General features: G+C 43.5%; 1 protein-coding gene and 1 long non-coding RNA gene across 10 annotated transcripts in view; one reads left to right on the top strand and one right to left on the bottom strand.

Moving 5' to 3' along the window:
• Positions 1 to 20,520, top strand: part of BICRA (BRD4 interacting chromatin remodeling complex associated protein) — a 104,887-nt gene that overhangs the window by 28,002 nt on the left and 56,365 nt on the right. For 2 of the 9 annotated variants that reach the window (XM_079985273.1, XM_079985269.1), the window contains exon 1: positions 16,795 to 16,940. The exons of the other annotated variants lie outside the window; for them this stretch is intronic. The gene's annotated coding sequence lies outside the window, so the exon portion shown is untranslated. Of the gene's footprint in view, positions 1 to 16,794; positions 16,941 to 20,520 lie in introns of those variants that run through there. 9 annotated transcript variants of the gene reach the window in all.
• On the bottom strand, positions 6,345 to 16,676 carry LOC307221427. Its single transcript, XR_013841401.1, has 2 exons — positions 16,431 to 16,676; positions 6,345 to 6,609 (listed from the first exon to the last, which is right to left on the bottom strand). It is a non-coding gene; the product is annotated as an uncharacterized lncRNA (long non-coding RNA).

Here is a 20,520-nt window from a genome sequence, read left to right as displayed (position 1 = left end):
CGCCTAGGACTTGCCGATCGAAAGGTCGGCGGTTCGAATCCCTGCGGCGGGGTGCACTCCCGCTGCTCGGTCCCAGCGCCTGCCAACCTAGCAGTTCGAAAGCACCTCCGGGTGCAAGTAGATAAATAGGGACCGCTTACCAGCGGGAAGGTAAACGGCGTTTCCGTGTGCGGCTCTGGCTCGCCAGAGCAGCGATGTCACGCTGGCCACGTGACCCGGAAGTGTCTCCGGACAGCGCTGGCCCCTGGCCTCTTGAGTGAGATGGGCGCACAACCCCAGAGTCTGTCAAGACTGGCCCGTATGGGCAGGGGTACCTTTACCTTTACCTTTAACCTAGAGGTTAGTCAGGAAGAGTGGCACTCGGGGGTGATTTCACATCCTCAAATCATGTATACAATTTATTCCTGCTCATATTAACTACGTAACATTTTTATCATACTCAAATCCTGTGTGTACCCTCACTTAAACTCGGCAAACAGTTTTCAAGAGTTAAAAGTGGTTTGAGGTTTGGCTTCCATGGTGTTCATACTCACTCACTTTGTCCGCTAACACCTGTGGTCATACAGGTTTCGAAACAATACAAACCTGCCAAACCTGTTTATCAGAGGGGTAAACTGGAATGAGGTTGCTCACTATTAGCTGTGATTTCTCCCTTAAGCTACCTTTCTCCAGCCATAGATATCCACCTTGTACATACTAAAAGTAAGCAAATCATCTTAATGTATAGAATTTGTTCTGCCTGCAACATTTTGAATTTGTAAACAAGTTCTGTGACAGCATAGTGACCAAGATGAGGAACAGGGCTGGATGATATATCAATATATCATCCAAAACTGGTTTGAAGTCCATATCTTGATATTGGTTTCATAATTTTTGACCTGGCATTATTCTGCGAATAATGATATGTGTGTGTGTGTGTGGGTGTGTGTGTTATGTAAACATCCCAATGTGGAAAAAACTGTGAAGCCAGCAAATGCCCCAACACATTTCCATCCTTATTTCAGACATTGTGATATATCAGTAGATTGCGATGTTTAGCTGGTGATATTGTGATGTTGGAAACCACATACCGCCCAGCCCTAATCAGGAATGGAACAGGGACCTGTGCTGGCACTAATGGTGTCTCCCCCCAGACTTTTTATAGAATCATCGAATCATAGAGTTGGAAAAGACCACAAGGGCCATCGAGTCCAACCCCCTGCCAAGCAGGAAACACCATCAGAGCACTCCTGACATATGGTTGTCAAGCCTCTGCTTAAAGACCTCCAAAGAAGGAGACTCTACCACACTCCTTGGCAGCAAATTCCACTGTCGAACAGCTCTTACTGTCAGGAAGTTCTTCCTAGTTTCGGTGGAATCTTCTTTCTTGTAGTTTGGAGCCATTGCTCCGTGTCCGCTTCTCTGGAGCAGCAGAAAACAACCTTTCTCCCTCCTCTATGTGACATCCTTTTATATATTTGAACATGGCTATCATATCACCCCTTAACCTCCTCTTCTCCAGGCTAAACATGCCCAGCTCCCTTAGCCGTTCCTATGCAGCACCATCAAGTTACACGGCGCTTTACTGTATAGAAAGAGCCAGGTTCCTGCCCCAAGGAGTTTACAATCTACAGCTTGGTCATCCTCAAGAAGGAATGGCAGTCTTGCCTAATTTAATTATTATTTTTATAACAGATGGATACTAGATTGCGTAACATGCTTCATTCTTGTGGCTTATTCTGACAGGGTAGACAAGCTTCAGAATTATACAGAGCTTCTAATCAGCTTCCTTAATGATGCAGCTTATATACTTTGCTCGCCACAAAATCATTTTCCATTGCCCCATACCTGTTTAAAACTTATTCAAATGCAGGGTTTGAGAAATTACAGCCTCCCCCCACCCCGCCTGATAACTCAGATGTCTAGGTAATTTATGCTAGTTCGTTTGAATTTTGACATGTTTATTTAGTTTTGTGCAGGAGAGTGCTCACGCCTAGTAGAGTCTGATGCTGAGAACCAAGAAATATTTTCCTTACTTTAGTTTACACAATAAACAGAAGCAAGACAAGTGAAGAGGCATGATGTGTTGTGTGTTTCTTTACCAGCAGAAATGAATCCTTGTGTATGGATACCTATATGCTTGAACATCACAAGAATTAAGAACTTACTCTTGAAATAACCCTAACAAGTGCTTGTCACAGTTTGCTTGTGGAAGCACAATTGCGCATTTATGAGTTTTGTAGTGGATAAGTGCTTGAAAAACACAAAGGGAACACGAGCACCCCCAAACTGCATGGCAGATTAATATGAGATCAAAGTGCTCTACCTTTTGCTTAATCATCCTAATATTCTTTATGAATCTCTATCTGACAGTCCCTAATGGTTTGTGAATTAATTCTTACCCATTTCATAGACGAAATCAGTTGTATGTACCTGATATGCAGTTTATCATCCTGTGGGCACAAGGAATGTTTGTGTGGTGCACAACCACCTCTAACGTGGTTAAGTAGTTTTGCTAGAATGCAAGTGCCTGCAGCATGGAGCTATTAGGGAGACACAGTATGGTGTGGTGGCATGGATAGACAACAGTGTTAGATGTAAACAAGGCCTTGTAAGGATGTCCTTGTAAGCTTAGCCTACTTCACAAGGTTGTTCATGAAACCACAAGTCTTATTGCTGGAGCTGCTTGGGTGTGATACAAATATTTAAATGTAAGCACAAGCAAGGTGCAGCAAGTAATTTGGGCTCCATTTGTATGATTTACTTCCATGACAGTGAATTTAGGTTGTAGTTTCTCACTTGTGAGGGCATCTAACGTGAATTTTCACAAAGCATTGAGTAGAATTGCCTACTATAGACTTAAGGATGCACACTGCTTAATGCTGACTGAGAAGCATGTCCTCCTTAAAAAGCTTTAAGCGACCTTTTGTACCCTTTAAGTCAGGCACTGGCCTTCAGGGCTGGCTCAGACATTTCTGAAATTGGTGTGCAGAATAAGTCTGCAGCTGCATAGAGAAAGTTATATCTGGGTCTGTTTCTACAATTAGGAATCAAAATATATGATCTTTTTATATGATCTACCTTAAATTGTGTAGTGAAATAATGATTAGAAATTGGCAGGAACTGGAAAGTGATAAACCTCCTTCTTGCCTTAGAGGTTCACTGTTCTTTTGAGAGTTACCACTAAACATACCTGAATCTAAAATAATAAAAATAGATTCATTTTCAAGCTGGTCATGAGAAGCAGAGAAAGTTTATACTAATACTTTGATGCAAAACCCACAATTTTATGTGCAAAAAAATCAGTACTTTGGAATGACAGTAACCGCTAACAACCCCTATGGCAGGGGGAAATGCAGACACTACCACAAGTATAACATAGAAACCACTGAGGAGCCACAAAGTTAGAAGTTTCTCCAGGTCCAAGAGTGGAGGGACTTTGAGGATAGACAGTTAGATCCTGAAGGATTGCTGACTTATCTGGGAGAGTTCCCTGTTGCTGTAGTGAGTAGTTCTGTTGAAAACCTGGTCAACCTCTGGAACAGGAAAATGGTGCAAGTAGCTGATACTTTCTGCCCAAAATCTCTGCTTGCTAAAACCCACACTCTGTGGCCTTCTGAGGAGCTGAGGGTCATGAAACAGCAATAATAATAATAATAATAATAATAATAATAATAATAATAATAATATGACGACTATGGCAATGGTGGAGGAAATACAGTGGTGCCTCGCAAGACGAAAAGAATCCGTTCTGCGAGTCTCTTCGTCTAGCGGCTTAGCGGCTTAGAAAAAGGGGGGGGGAGGGGGAAAAACCCGCAGGAACTCGCAAGACATTTTCATCTTGCGAAGCAAGCCCATAGGAAATTCGTTTTGCGAAGCACCTCCAAAACGGAAGACTCTTTCGTCTAGCGAGTTTTCTGTCTTGCGAGGCATTTGTCTTGCGGGGCACCACTGTATGACTGAACAAGCACAAGCCCATTTGGGAACCTTTCTGTGGCATTGATGATGGTGAATAAATGGTACTTCTCTCTCCCTATTGCAACTGACACAATCATATCCAGCAGATCTGTTCTAACAGGTGGTGAAAGGCTTACTATTTCTTGGCTCTCAATGTGTGGGGAGAAATCATTTAGTGGTCTGCTGTGACCAGTTTGCAAGACTCTCTGCTGATACAGTTGCTTGCATCCATTCTGACATAGACCACATTTTTAGGGGCAGTTTCTCTTAATAGGACCTTGGTTTCTTCTTGTCCTGCTATATTCTACCTGAAGGAGGGAAGGCAGGGTATAAATGTAATAAATGATGAATTGTGATTTCAGCTTGTTCAGCCTCAAGAGCACTAGATGAGGAGGGCAATGGAATGGCACTGTCCTAATGTGCCACCTACTACTTTCACCCTGGGAATGTAGACAGGATACTTGGAAGTACAAGGGTAATCCCTTGTCTTCTTACACCTGACACTTTCTGATAAAAGTGGCCAAAGTAGGACTGACAAGTTGGGTGTTGGAGCTCTTGGATGTTTTCTTGAGAGTGAAGTACAAAGTGTGTTAAAGGAAGTGGTGGTAAAGACCTTTGTTTAAATAACCTTATTGGTTCCTAACAGTTTTTCCCATAGCCTGTTACCCTCAGGTCTTCAAAGAGGGGGAAATAAGTGCAATGGTTGGGGAAAGCACAGAGAGGATCCAAGTCTTTTTCATGCTTGAGGCAGATAATCAAACGGTGCCCCATTCCCAAAAAAATTGTTATGTGAGACAACTTGCCGCCCCATCCAGACTAACGGTCGGGCTTCCTCCACCTAAGCAGCTGTGAGAAGGTTCCATGGTAATATTATTAGTTTTGCTTGCTTATCTCCCCCCTCCCCAATTAAGTTGCACCTCTTGTGGCCCAAGGTGTGACAGTTTTTGTTGTTTGGGAGAGAGATTTGCCTTTTGCAGCCTAAATAATTCCCTCTTCTTACTAGCTGCAATAAACATGGGAAGGTCATTTACTAAGCAGCACACTCTCTGGGCCTGGGATTTAAGCATATTTTAAAATTTTAGATCAGCTTTTATGCAAAAGCGGAAAACAATTGCATTTAATGATAATAAATAAATAAATAAATCCAGTATTAATAATTCACACAGAATAAAATCGGGCACAGACATTCCCTTGCTGGATCATTTATGTGAAGTAAGTATGTGAAGTAAATGTGAAGTAAGTATTAAATTAAGTATGGGGTAGGCCAGAATTGTCAGCTCCATCACTTCATCCTCCCATATTTAACCCTTTTTGGGTAGACATTGTAACAGAAGCATCATTAATTAATGTTGGGGAAATAATTGGTCTCATATGATAGGTGGAATATAAGTGGTGAGACTTGATACTTAGTGTAGGATGAAGTTATAATCCCTTAGTGTAACTCCTTTGAACAGGAGGGACATAAAGACAAGTAAGTGGAGGGAATAGTAAGCACAGTGCACATTCTCCATCCTCCATGGTTTAGAGAGCCATCTGAATTTGATTTCATGAGGGCTTGTGCATGTGTCTTCTGGGTATGCTGGCAACAGATTTGGAAAAGCATCTTGCCCTCTCTGCTTGGTGGTTCCCTATTACAATTTTGTTGTGCTTTATTTTAAAATATATCAATGTTCGTTATAGTATTAGAAGGAAATTACTGGATACAGAATTATTGCAAGGTATTTTTTAATTGCATTAACAAAGAGAAAACATCATAGGTCTGTTTTTGGATGTTTTTGTCTTTCTTTGCAGTACTAATTCTTTGTTTTTAAGCATCTTTTTCTGCATTTTGTATGTTATTTGGAAATATGGCTACACAGACATATTTCTGCAGGAATCCCTTTTCCTAAATCCTGTCCATTTCTATCCTTCCACCCCAACACACACACACACACACACACACACACACACACACAGTGTATGTCTGCTGGTCATGCATTGAAACGGAGATTTCCTGGATTCCCAGTAGAACTCTTGCAGCCTTCACAAATGCATTCTTGCAGGGAACTGTGATTTTCAGCTATCTGTACTACAGTATGTTTTCTTGGTGGTGGTGGTGTTCTTCACATACGTACAGTCTTTATTTTTTTTGCTTAAGAGAATTTGCGTATTGTGTGGTACGTAGAAGACACTTCAGATAGAAGGAGGCTGTTTCTTTTCAGAGGCGCATGTGTGTGATAACTGCCTGTTGTGGCTTTATACATGTGCCTTGTAGAAAGCTAAGCTTTGTAAAGAACTCTGGCCTTCCCTCCCCCAGCGTTCTGCAGTAATCTCCTACTTCACAGACCTGCTTTTGCTCTCACTGGGCTTCCATGTTCACTAGAACTGCCAAAACTGGTAAAGAAAGCAAGATGTCTAAACAGAAACCATTCCTAAAAAAATCTTAATAGTTAAAAATATCTTTAAATAATTCTCTTCTCTCCTGCATATACCCACAGGCGCACACCCCAACCACAAGTATTGCTGTTGATCTGCATTTCTGCCCAATATTCTCATGTAAACCAACGTTTCTCCTTGTCTCAGCACAGCTCTCTGTAAATCAGACTGTAGCAGAAGTTGCTACTGCAGTCACTGACTATCATTATAGAGGTTTTCCAGGGGTCACGGTGATAATTTGACCATCAATTCTGGAGGCTAACAAAAAAGAGAGAGAATAGTTTTCAGCATTGTGGTTTGGATTATTTTCCCCAGATGCTTTTGTTTACTGCAGTCTCAAGAGTCTGGTGATAGAATTATGGCTAATATCAACAGACAGAATCAAGCACTCTCTAGCAGTGCCAGAAACTCAAATATATAATCTAATTGCCAAATGGCACCTTAAACCTGAGTTACAGTCGCCACGATGGAATGTCTAGGCGCCGTTTTTGTTTGCTCGTTTTTGTTTCCTGGTGGACTTACTATTACTATTTTCATTTCTATAGCACTTCATATTTTAAAGAACAAATCTCAAAGTGGTTTGCAAAACATTAAAACACCCAGAATAAAACAAATTCAAGCTTCAGGGTTTTAGATCCTTCTCTAAGTGATATTTTGCTTCCCCCAGTCGCCAACCTGGCATCCAGAGACATCCACATGGTTACAATTGGACCTGCGCCAGTCGCAAAACGTGCCTGGCACTGGGCTAATTTCAAACAAGCCGTTTCTTTCAAGTTAGAGGATGATTCTAGAAGGTTCAGACAAGATGAGGTTTGAGAAGGACAGAAATAATGGTCCATATTCCCGAAATCATAATCCCTTTTCATTAGCAAAAAGCCCATCATTGTAATGGTTTGTGAACTGAGGAAAACTGGGTACAGGGGGCATTACAATGGGAGGGCAGGTTTTACCTCTGTTTAAGGAGTAAGGTAGGACGTGGGTGGCACTGTGGGTTAAACCACAGAGACTAGGACTTGCCGATCATAAGGTCGGCGGTTGGAATCCCTGTGTTGGGGTGAGCTCCCATTGCTCGGTCCCTGCTCCTGCCAACCTAACAGTTCGAAAGCACCTCAAAGTGCAAGTAGATAAATAGGTACCGCTCTGGCAGGAAGGTAAACGGCGTTTCCGTATGCTGCTCTGGTTCGCCAGAAGCGGCTTAGTCATGCTGGCCACATGACTGTACGTCGGCTCCCTCGGCCAATAAGGCGAGATGAGCGCTGCAACCCCAGAGTCTGTCACGACTGGACCTAATGGTCAGGGGTCCCTTTACCTTTTGAAGGAGTAAAGTACAAGGGTACAGAACCTCTTTCAGCCCACTTTCTGGAGGCCACATGCCAGTGGTGGACCGGGTCAGGGGCTAAAAATAGGCATGGCCCGGGGCAAAAACTTGGCACTATAGGGCTACATTTCAGCTGCACAAGTCAGAAGTTGCTACACATATACACAGCTCTCCCTCCAGGCAAGCAAATGGTGTTTTTGCAGCTCAGGGACACATTCCATGCAGGCAGAAGTGTTTGAATAATGAATGGAGCAGGGCTGGGGAGCAGTGGGGCCCAGAGAACAGTCATGAGGGCTGGACAGAGATGCTTTGAAGGCTGCAGTCAGCCAGGAGTGGCTTGCCCCTCTTTTGCTTTCTCCCATATTGCTACTGTCATTCACCTCTGTGAGAAGGAGTGTGCTACAAAGGAGGTGAGGGACCTCAAGCCCAGGGATAAAATGCTGTAATAGCTCACCTGGTGGGACGGAGGTGCTACAATATCCTCCCAGCTGCAGCATTGCTACTGCATACTGGGAGGGGCGAGGTTGGGGCTGTGTGGCTGGATCACTAGATTGACTCCATCCGTTTGTCAGCCCAGCCTTGGCCTTGTCACTACCTAGCCCAGGGGTCGGCAACATGCGGTCCATGGGCTGGATGTGGCCCACGAAGACCATTTTGCCGGCCCTCGGGCCACCTCCAAACCGAGCCACCCACTCAGTGAGTCCCCCGCTCGCTGCGCTAAACTGGTGTAGTGTGGCATGGGGACTCAACAAGCAGTGCCAGAAATCGCATCTGCACACTCGCAGATACCAGAAATCGCATCTGCACATGTCCAGACACTGGAAATCTCTTCTGTGCAGGCACAATTTTCGGCGTCTGGGCATGCGCAGAAGCATTTTCCGGTGCCGCAGACATGCGCAGATGCGATTTCCAGCGCCGCACTGCGCCAGTCCAGCCCACGGGCGATCTCCATCGGAGTGATCCGGCCCATGGCCCCTGCCAGTATGTGGTATTGGCAACAGCACTGCTGCCAAGAGGTCATTGTTACAGCTCTGTCCCATCAAGTGAGCTGCTTCAGCATTCAGTTCTTGGGCTTAGGTCATGGGTAGGCATACTAAGGCCTGGGGCCGGATCCGGCCCAATCGCCTTCTCAGTCCAGCCCACGGACAGTCTGGGAATCAGCATGTTTTTACATGAGTAGAATGTGTGCTTTTATTTAAAATGCATCTCTGGGTTATTTGTGAGGCATAGGAATTCATTCTTTTTTTTTTCTTTCCAAAATATAGTCCGCCCCCCCCCCCCCAAGGTCTGAGGAACCGTGGACCGACCCCCTGCTGAAAAAGTTTGCTGACCCCTGGCTTAGCTGAATCGTGTGTTTGTGTGTGTGTGTTCTAGCCCAAGGTTCATTTTCTTGAAGCAGAGAAAAGGCTTGAACTGTAAGCTTAATATGGAATCTAAAGGGCAGCAAGCATGCAGTTGACCAGGCATTGGCAGAAGACCAGAGCCTTCAAATTTATGGCACGCCTGGTCAATGCAGGGGCTTCATACTGCTTGCCAGTTTTATGTTGTACATCCCAGTTCCCTTCTGTGGCTCAAAATTGCTCTGGGGATTGAGTTCATGGAAAACCGAGTAGGGCCATAAGGTACTAGAATTCAAGCTCCATATTCTGTTATATCAACTTTACAGTACTTGTGAACCCTTAATTGTTCTATTTGTTGCCGTTCCTCTTCCAACACAGCTTCTGCAGGAGTTGTCGTTTGTGTGGCCTGATCTCACACCCTCCAACATGCTGTGGAGGAAAATTGGGATGTGTGTCTTTTGGGGCAGTGCTCTCATGGAAGCCAAAACAGGACACCCCGGGTTCCAATCAGAAGCTGAGATGGTATCTGTAATTCCAGGATGTCCCGTTTCAATTGGGGCAGTCGAGGGGTGTGTGGTCTCCTTGCAGGAACAGAGAATGGTGTCCTCAGTCAACTGTTGTAGATAAATTGATCTGGTGTCTAAAACAGCAGACTGACATGTTGCTACAAAGTTCCCACATGAAAGGCTTGCCTTGGCAAATTAACATGGGATCCAGGTGTTTGGCTAGGAAGCTAAACTGTCTAGAAGCAAGTTTGTAATAATACTGAGTCATCTGATGGTGTGTATGTGTGTGCGGTTTTGAATGGTATTTAAGTATCCACTAGTAAAGTTGCTGTTTCTGGTACTAACATTACTGTATAAATTTGGCTGTTTATTCACTGAGCAAAGCTGTATTTTAACACATGTTGCAGAAAGCCTCATATGGCCCCAAGACTTTATTTCTTAGAAGAGATTCAAGGGTTTAGAGGGTTGTAAGAGCAACCACACATACCAAGAGACACACTTGTTATTTCTAGTACTTAAAAATAATTGCATCGTGTAGTAAAAAATCCATTTGTATAGGGTTGAGACAGATTGTCAAAACCAAAGATACCTGGAGTTTCCCAGATACAATTAACTGGAGGCTGTGAGGGGGCCTCTTCTTTTGCTGTCAGTTTTGTATGATTTTTGAGACATAAAGTGTGCTCGCAAGTATGTTTACATGTTCTCACTTATTTTAGTGGAGCTTAACTTGCATTTCCATCTTTGTAAGAAGGCTTAGGAGTGCAGTCTGAGTTGGTTATTGGCTGTAATATTTTTGTCTGAACATCAGCTGTTGCAGGAATGAGTTATTGGTAAATTGTTGAGTTTTCATTTGTTTCCAAAGCTCATTGTTCGGAATTCACAATTTTATTTCCTCATATGCATTGCCTTACAATCTCCTTTATAGATTATTACCATGTGCGCTCCATCAAATTGCTCTTAAAAAACCGTATGGCTGGGGTAGAATGTGGCAGCTTATCTTTTGAGCAGAGTGACCAGAGGAGAACATATCACTCCAAGATGAGAGCATTGCTCTGGCTGCTTTTGAGCTTCCAGGCCCAATTCAAGGTACTAGTATACTAGCACTAGTATAAAAAGGTAAAGATAAAGGACCCCTGACAGTTGAGTCCAGTCACAAACGACTCTGGGGTTGTGGTGCTCATCTCGCTTTACTGGACGAGGGAGCTGGCATTTGTCCGCAGACAGTTTTCCGGGTCATGTGGCCAGCATGACTAAGCCGCTTCTGGCGAAACCAGAACAGCGCATGGAAATGCCATTTACCTTCCCGACGGAGCAGTACCTATTTATCTACTTGCAATTTGATGTGTTTTTGAACTGCTAGGTTGGCAGGAGCTGGGACCAAGCAATGGGAGCTCACCCCGTTGCGGGGATTCGAACCGCCAACCTTCCAATCCGCAGCGCCACCCACTAGTATACAAAGCCCTAAAATGATTTGAGACCCAAGTGCCTGAAAGAGGACCTTCCTCCTTGTCTCCCAAAACACAGTTTACAATCGGAGGTAAAAGCTCTTCTTGCAGTACTACTACTCCAGATGGCCAGGTGGTCCCTCTGGAACTCCCTTCCTGGGGAGATTAGGCAGTCCCTTCCATTTTCAGGTGGTATTCAAATACATTTTTATTTGTCCCAGTCTTTAGAAGAGGATAAGAACATTCAGGCACTGTAGGTTTTAAGTGATTTTATTTTATATGTTCTTACCAGATTTTAGGTTGTTAACCACCCTGAGCATGCTTTAATAAAATGTTCCCAGTATCTCTGGAGTCCCACCCACAATTCTCCAGCTTGCTCCCTCTGACTTGGTTTAGAACCATTCACAACCCTGTAGTGGAATTCTGTAATTGTATATATATGTTTTCTCCTGTAGTGGCTAGTGCAAGAATCCAGATGTTTAAAGAATGGTGAACAGGGCAATAATAGACCATATTGCTTAACATTGTTCTTTTGAGTTTCCAGAAAGTCTCCTAGGGCAATAGGCTTCAGGGGGCTATCTGCAAATGAGGAAAGGGTTTATTTATCACCTTGTACTTACATGTCTCATCTGCTCTAAAATATTTTTGGAAGACAAGGTCTTGCATGAACTAATACTAAGTTCTCCAGTCCATCTTATTAATTTACAAAGTAGAATAACTTTCGTCAAGCATTGCTGTTAGTTCTGCCGTTTAAAAATACTACTGCACAAGGCATTAACTTTTAGGGGGAATCATAAAGTGAAATCCTTTGTTGTTGTTGGTTTGTTGACTGTCATGTTTCACATTAAATATGGTAGGAAAGTCTTGAAGGATCATAAAGGTGCCAGAGTGAGGCCCACATATATAATCTTTTAAAAAGGAGAGCCGTACTAGACATTGTTTTCAGGGCAAATGAAACTTGTTCATGCTTTTGAATACCTTAAGAATTGTCCATGGTTAAAACAGTTCAGATTGATGGGTTTTATAGTTGTCAGTATCCTGATTTTTATTGGCAAATCAAGCAGGTTTGTTGCCATTAGAGTTTCCTTGCTTTATTACTGTGCAATGTGTTAAGCAGAGAAACCAATAACAATACGCAACTTTTCAACTGAATTTTATAAAAGGGCCGAGGAAATCAGATACTATGAAAAATTTGTCATCACAAATGGGCTTTATACTATATATTTTTTGGGTGGTGTTCCGCTGTTTGTTGACTGTCTTTTTATCTCCTCCCCTTTCTTGGAATATTTCCTTTTCTCTTTTCATATAATCATAGAGTTGGAAGGGACCCCAAGGGTCATCTAGTCCAGCCTTCTACAATGCAGGAATCTCAGCTAAAACATCCATGACAGATGGCCATCCAACCTCTATAAGATGATAATTAGAACAGGCACATCCATTGCTAAATGTGTACAATGTGTACAGGGAATTGTTGGTTAGCATTTGAAATCCTCATCTGTATACTCCTTCCTGTGACATGTACATGAAGCATGTGGAGTGCTGAGTAGAAACACTGATATAAAAACTAATATAAAAACTATTAATGAAATCGCCAGACAAATGCAGTTGCTTTTGTACTCATTGTTGTGCTGTGCCAAATCAACAAATATAAGACAAGTTGACCCGGGGACAGAGTGGGGGAATACATTGCTAAGGTTTAATTCTTTTCAGGGAACCCCTCTTAAGATTGACACCAACATCTACCTCTGTGTGTGCTGATATTTTAAAAACTTTCTTTTGCCTACTTGGAGCCAAGAAACCCTGTGTTTGGAGATCAGCTAGTTTTGTAATGCATGAATCTAGTCATCAAGGAAATAGCAGATGCTCCTATTGCTTAAATTGTGGAGCTTTAAATGGGCTCCCTAGCTTGACTTAATAAAATAACAGATGTATGCAGTATCTGGTGAGTTTTTTTATTATTACTTTCTGAAAAGCAATGGCACAGCAGCAAAAAAGAAAGAAAAAGAAAGAAAGAAAAAAGTGAACACTTGCAGAAAGAGAAAAGTGGGGAATCAGCTTCACTTCCACCAGCTTCATAGAGTACAAGTTATATTTACCACAACACAGCACAGCTCCTTGAACCAACTTAACATAAATGAAATATTCTAGGCAAGCCTTTCATAACCCCTGCAAATGAACTGCTGTATAACCCAGTTAAGAAACTTTTATTTCTCTTTAAGTACTTACACTGGGATACTTCATCAACTAAGATTGGTTTGTTCATTACATCAGAAACAGAGAGAGACAGTAATTTCCAAACATAAAAGCAATTCTGCTTTCACATTTACACCATGATGTAAATAGCAAGCCTTTTTGGGGAGGAGTGAGGCGGGGGATCTCTTTTATAAATCAGATGGTACAGTAGCTCTCAAATTACACAGTAATTTAGTCTGGCAACTGAGATACAACTTTTGTTTTCATATTTTTGCTGCCATGCTGCAAATTTGAGTTTCTCACATAGCCTGAGGTCTTCAGTTGTGTAACTTGCTATATATCCATTCCTTCTAATTCCTACCCCATCTTCATCATACTAGTGCTACTACTCCAGCCTTAGTCCTGCTCCTTTGCCTTTTAACACAACCTTGTAAATACAATTACAGATAGGTAGCCGTGTTGGTCTACCATAGTCAAAACAAAATAAAAAAATTTCTTCCAGTAGCACCTTAAAGACCAACTAAGTTAGTTCTTGGTATGAGCTTTCGTGTGCATGCACACTTCTTCAGATACACTGAAACGGAAGTCACCAGACCCTTCTATATAGTGAGAAGGTGGGGAGGGGTATTACTCAGAAGGGTGGTGGGATTGGGTGATTGGCAGATAGCTGTGATGAGCCTGTTGACGACTCTTAACGACTGCAATAGGTCTTACAGGAAAAAGCAAGGGGTGAGAAGGTGAAAAATGGCTTTGTCATGTATAATGAGATAAGAATCCAATGTCTTTGTTCAGACCAGGTCTCTCCATGGTTTTAAGTTTGGTGATAAGTTGCAATTCAGCAGCTTCTCTTTCCAGTCTATTTCTGAAATTCCTTTGTAATAGAACAGCTACTTTGAGATCTTGTATAGAATGTCCTGGGAGATTGAAGTGTTCTCCTACTGGTTTCTCTGTCTTGTGGTTCCTGATGTCGGATTTATGTCCGTTTATTCTTTGGCGTAAGGTTTGGCCTGTTTGTCCAGTATAGAGAGCTGAAGGACACTGTTGGCATTTGATGGCATTTGATGGCACTTGTAAATACAAATTACTACTGTGCAATTTTATTTTATTTTTACTAGCTTCCTGGGGGTTGGCAGAGGAGGGATGGAGAATTCCACATCATTTCTATCTCTGTCCTTCCTTCATCCTTCCCCAGTTGCCTATGCGGAATTTCATGTGCTCCCCTGCATGTAGTTCCTGGTCACCAGTGACTTCCAGGCTAGTGCTTCAATGCAAGGCTTCTTTAGGAGCAGCCTATCATGAAAAATGTGGCAGGTAAACATAGAGGTTACAAGTGGGAAAAGCATTGCTGGCTGAATTTCTACATGCCAAGCTGCTAGTAAAAGCAGCAATAGCAAGCTTGTAACCCAAATCAGAAGCATTCTGTTCTGTTAATTGCATAATTACTACTTACTAACATAGTAATAGAAAAATTGCATCTAAAATAAACTACCGGAGCCTCTTGGGCTTGCCGATCAGAAGGTTGGTGGTTCAAATCCCCACGACGGGGTGAGCTCCCGTTGCTCAGTCCCAGTTCCTGCCAACCTAGCAGTTTGAAAGCACGCAAGTGCAAGTAGATAAATAGGTACCGCTCCGGCGGGAAGGCAAACAGCGTTCCCGTGCGCTGCTCTGGTTTTGGTGTTCCATTGCGCCAGAAGCGGCTTAGTCATGCTAGCCACATGACCTGGAAAAACTGTCTGCGGACAAACGCTGGCTCCCTCAGCCTGTAAAGCAAGATGAGCGCATCTGCGACTGGACTTAACTGTCAGGGGTCATTTGCCTTTACCTTTTTACCCATCAAGCAAACGTTAGATCAGGGCTGGGAAACCTTTAGCCCTCCAGATATTACTGGAAAGCAACTCCCATCATTCTCAACCACTGGCCCTGCTGGCTGGAACAGAATGCTGGAGCTGATAGGTTCCCCATGTTGAGTTACATTTTTTTTTGTTTTATTATTTTCCATTTTACAGAGAAAGTCAAGGCATATTAGAAAAAGTAAAAAGCAAAAAAATGATGCTGACTCTCAAAACAGCAACACCAGCACCAGCACTTTTGTTGCTGTCTACTGTCCTTGCAGGGACGTGGGTAGTGCTGTGGTCTAAACCACCCAGCCTCCTGGGGATTGCGGATTGGAAGGTCAGCAGTTTGAATCCCTGCGATGGGGTGAGCTCCCATTGCTCTGTCCCAGCTCCTGCCAACTTGGCAGCTTGAAAGCACACCAGTGCAAGTAGATAAATAGGTACTGCTGCAGCAGAAAGGTAAAGGGCGTTTCCGTATGCTCCAACTTCTGTCACTGTGTTCCATTGTGCCAGAAGCGGTTTAGTCATGCTAGTCACATGACCCAGAAAAGCTGCCTGTGGACAAACGCCGGTTCCCTTGGCCTGAAGCTGATGAGCACCACACCCCATGGTCACCTTTGACTGGACTGGACCATCCAGGGGTCCTTTACCTTACCTTACTGTCTCTGTGGGGTGAGAGCAAAAGGATGCTTAAGGGGAACTACTTTTTATAGCTGCACCTGGTAAAGAGGGGAGCAGGTCCTCCCCAACTTTTTCTTGACTAGTCTTTTGGCTTTGTCACTTAGGCCTTGAAAAGTTGGGTAGCTTGAGGGTCTAGAAAAGGTTTGGGCTTTGAAGCTTACATGGTGTACTTAAAAAAAGAAAAAAAAGCAAGAGAGAGAGAGAAATTCCTGTGGTAGACCAGTGTGTTTTAAAAATTACAACGTGTACATACACTGAATCTCTGAGGCATAACTAATATATGTCCATTGTTCCTAGCTTAGGAACACAAGAAATAGCTCAGAGAAAGGTCTGTCTAGCCCCGCATTATTTATAAGAATATCACCAATTTGAGGAGATCATTTGAGATCTTTTAACCCTATGCTGTGCTCTGTGATGTACCTTGGGCCAATAGTCTTACTACTTCAGACATAATCCATGAAGACTTTGGGTTGCTTCTGTCACCTCTGTCTCGGTCTCACACAAAGCCTCACATTTACAAGTGTTGGTTGGTAAAAGTGGTTGTGTGTGAGCATCTGGAGGATGGCTGCTACCACCATAGGATCCACAACTGAAGTGGTAAAACCACAACTCTCAACCGTGTACAGAATTTGGTGTCAACCGATAGGGTGGTTCCAGTAAGATGGCTTTAAAGGGGAATTAGGCAAACTCACAGTCTGTTAATGGCTATGTTGTGGCACCTCCTGGCTTACCACTTCTAAAAGGCGCAACAGAACAGTCACCTTTTCTTGCTTGTAGGTTTTCCAGAAGGTACAGGTAGCCTCTGTGGGGAAACAGGTTGCTAGACTAGGCATACTTTTTGGTCTGATCCTGCAGGGCGCTTCTTTTATTTTGTCCTTTCCTGTTGTCACCTTCCCCAGTGTCTGCTGATCTTCTCTGAAGGATAACCAGCTGCTTCTGTTTCCATGTTGGACAGACTCAGAAAGGGCAACTTTGTGATGTGTACAAATGCCCATTATGTGCTCGTGTATAAGACCAAGATCAGCTTTACCCCTAGATAACCATTAGAGGGGTAGTATTCCACAGCATTGGACTACTAGGTGATTCTGTTTAAAAAGAAAAGGAAGCCAAGCAAAAGCAGCAGTTTGGCTGCTCTGTGGAGGAAAGAAAGGTCAGGCTACAACCAAGAGATTTGCGTCGAAACATGACATTGAGGTTTTCAGTGAAGTTTGAATGGGAGAGCAGCAACAACATTCAGGACGCAGGGTTGTATCTCTTGTGCTAGCTGACAGGTGAGTTTTAATGTATAACAGAAGAATCCGGTATGACAGTAGCATTAGTGGGAACTCATGCAACAGGTTTGTAGTCTATCGCAGAACAGAATTGCCATCAACCTGCTTATGCATTCTCTTGCGCAACAGTGTTTGCTTGTGCAAAACATTTTACCAGCGGAACAAGTATACTGCTAAGCGACTTTAACTTATTACTGCATTGGCTACAACCCACATTGACCAAGTTCCAAAGAACTGCTTTGGGCACAACAGAAGGGGTGTAGGTTAGGTGTGGGTGTACGCCTGCTAGGGCCGTCTTACCCATAGGCGCTAGGGGTGTGGGGCACCCGGCTCTCAGGGGCACCAGGCCGAGAGTCCAGGGCCTGAGAGTTCAGTCTGGGGAAGAGCCCACCCATTGGTTGGAGCGCCGCGACGGGCTCTTCTGCTGCAGGCAGCTCTGCGCTGCAAGTTCGGGGGCAACCAAGCCAGCGAGATGCTGAGGCGGCCAGCCAGCTCCGCCCTCCTGTGTGCCTGGGACTGGGCAACCTTGGGCGGGGGCTGCCAGACGGATCTTTGCACCCCCGGCATCGCATATGCTTAAGACAGCTCTGACTGCAGTGGGATTTTTGTCTTTCCTCTGCCCTTCCCACCTTTCAACTGCAAATCCACATGCCACATCACAAGCTGTTTTTGAAACTGTCCTCCATTTCAAATATTGTCTTTCATGTTATATGTGAGACTGGTGTTTTCAGAAATAGAATTCAAAAACATACAGTATTTAGTGGGTGAATCTAGCTGTATAACTCTTCTGGATACTTGTTGAAACTCATACAAGGTCTTGGAGGGAAGTGCAGAGAGGGCCGTAGAAAAGAGTGGTGAATTGAATGTCTCAGTTTGGGAGTAGGTTTGTGTGTAGGTAAGGCTGGCTCACATATATTCTTCTGAGAAGTGTGCTGAGGGGAGTGGCAACAGTGCCGCCAGGAATAGCAAAGCTATAGGGCCAGATTGGAGGCACGAAGTGTCTTCACCACATCAAAAGTTTGCAACTTGGATAAAGTAATACATCCTTTGGGTTGACATAGTAAGCTCCTAGTAAGGATACTGAAGGGTTAATACCTGCAGGAAGTGCTGCATTCCTGTTACACACACTGCTCTTGATCTGATTTTCTGCTATCCAGGAGCTATAAACATAAGCCATCTTTTCCCCATTTGGAGTCAGTGGGGCTAAGCCTTCTCAAGTATGCCAGGCTGCAAATTCTGTAGATTTCAGCCTCAGTCACAAAATATGTTTTCCTCCTGGCTTCCAAAGTTGCCTCGCAGTTCTATGCTAATTACACTGCCTCCTGTTGGCAATCCTAGGTGACATTTACCTACCTAACAAGCTGTTAGCTTTCAAGAGATGACACTCTTGGGCTTACTATCTGCATGAAAAGCCATGCCTGAGAAGTATTCTTACATGCCTAAGTATCCAATAGACTGCACAGAATTCCCCCACCCCCGTAAGACGATGTACTTTAATTGCAACCTCTAATTATGTTGATATGGAATACTCAGAGGATTAACTTCCTCTATTATTCAAAATAAGGAAGAACAAAAAGTGACTTACATGCTTGCCTAAGATGTATGGAAAAGTTAATTATAAAGTGAAATTTGCCAACACACTTTAACGGGGCATGGCAGCCACTAGGCCCCACAGGTGCAGGTTGTACATTCTGCTTGCTCTCTCTTGCGAATGACCATAGCTCAGTAGTAGCACATGTTTTTCATGCAGAAAGCCCTATGTTCAGTCCTTGGTATCTCCACTTGAAAGGATCAGGTAGCAGTTGATGGGGAAGACATTTGCCAGGGAAACAGGAGATTCACTGTTAGTCAGGAGCAGGCAATACTTGGCTACCTGGACAAATCATTTGGCTTCATACAAACCGGTTTCCTCTCTTCCTCTAGGCTGCTATGAGAAAGTATGATGTAAAATAAGCACCTGAGAGATGGCCCTAGCCAGAGGTGCCAACTTAAAAAGATATTGGGGAGGGGGCAGGTAAGCCCTGCCTTGCATAATTGATCACAAGACGTGGTGCATGCGCACCATTTGAATGGTAATGCCCATAAACTGGGGGGGGGCAGTCGCCTCAAATATTTTATTGGGGGAGCCAATGGGACCTCGGCCCCTAATAATTGGCTCCTATGGCCCTGGCCAGAGCCTTGGGGCTTCTCCTGTTGATAATAGGTAAAGGTAAAGGTACCCCTGACCGTCAGGTCCACTTGCAGACGACTCTGGGGTTGCACATTCATCTCACTCTAGAGGCTGAGGCAGCTGGCATTTGTCTGCAGACAGCTTCCAGGTCATGTGGCCAGCATGACTAAGCCGCTTCTGGCAAACCAGAGCAGCACACAGATATGCTGTTTACCTTCCCGCCGGAGTGGTACCTATTTATCTACTTACGCTTCGATGTGGTTTCAAACTGCTAGGTTGGCAGGAGCTGGGACCAAACAACGGGAGCCCACCCTGTTGCGGGGGATTCAAACCGCCAACCTTCTGATCAGCAAGCCCTAGGCTCTGTGGTTTAGACCACAGCACCACCCACGTCCCATTGTTGATAATGCTGCTTCACTTATCACTTTTACTTACTCTAAGTTCAGAATCTTCAAAATGTGCTAGAAAGGCATGGCATACATGCTAATAATAATAATAATAATAATAATAATAATAATAATAATAATGATGACTCACTTCCAGGGAGCTTACAGTAAAGCTGCATCATGTCCCTCAGACCATTCTCTGCGCCACGGTTTAGCTACTGCTATTGTTTAGCAGTGAAAGCGTAGTAAGCAAGAGAGTTTCAAACATCTGGGAGGACTTGTTTGTTTGTTTTGTCACTGTGTTGCAGATGGAGGCTTCAGTATCACCTCCACTGCAGATTGTGTCACTGGAAGGTTTTTTTTTCCTTTTTTCCTTGCTTTGTTGCCTCTTCCTGGTTTCACAAGTGTGTGGCGCACGCGCATATGAGTTCTAAAAATAGACTTAACATCAAGTGTTATCGCATAATAAATCGAGTTGGAACTACTGTTGGCAGTAAGCTTCTCCCTGCTTTGAACAGAATGAGAAGCTGCAAAAGAAACTGCAGCTCGGCTCCTAATATTATTACAGTCAATTCAGTATGCATTTGCACAGCTGTTACCGAAACATTTAAACATTCCTGTTGCCAAAAATATGTTCTCCTCTGTTCTGATAAATAAAAACGAGAAATAACATTTGATGCAGAAAGAAAGTAAGGGCATAGGAACATTTTTCTTTCTTAGAATCTGGGCTACACTACAATAAACATATTTTTGTCTTTTTTTAAAAAAAAAAAATCTAATTCCTTCCAAATTTAGCAAACCATCATTTGGAAAATAAGAGCCCCATTCTTGGCTCTGATCTTTTTTTTCCTCTTGAAGAGTTTGGCTGCTCTCTTGAAACCACTTACTCACAAGTAGTCCCAGGATCGTGGTGCCTCATTATGGTTTCTTAGCCATCACAATATTTTAAAATAAAAAATAGTTAACCTGAACATTGAGAAATAAAATGGATGCAACTCCCCTTCTCTTCTCCCCCCTTCTATTT

This window comes from Podarcis cretensis, assembly GCF_951804945.1.
Source record: "Podarcis cretensis genome assembly, chromosome: 8".
Taxonomy (NCBI): Eukaryota; Metazoa; Chordata; class Lepidosauria; order Squamata; family Lacertidae; genus Podarcis; species Podarcis cretensis.
This window is presented reverse-complemented; position numbering and strand designations above follow the sequence as displayed.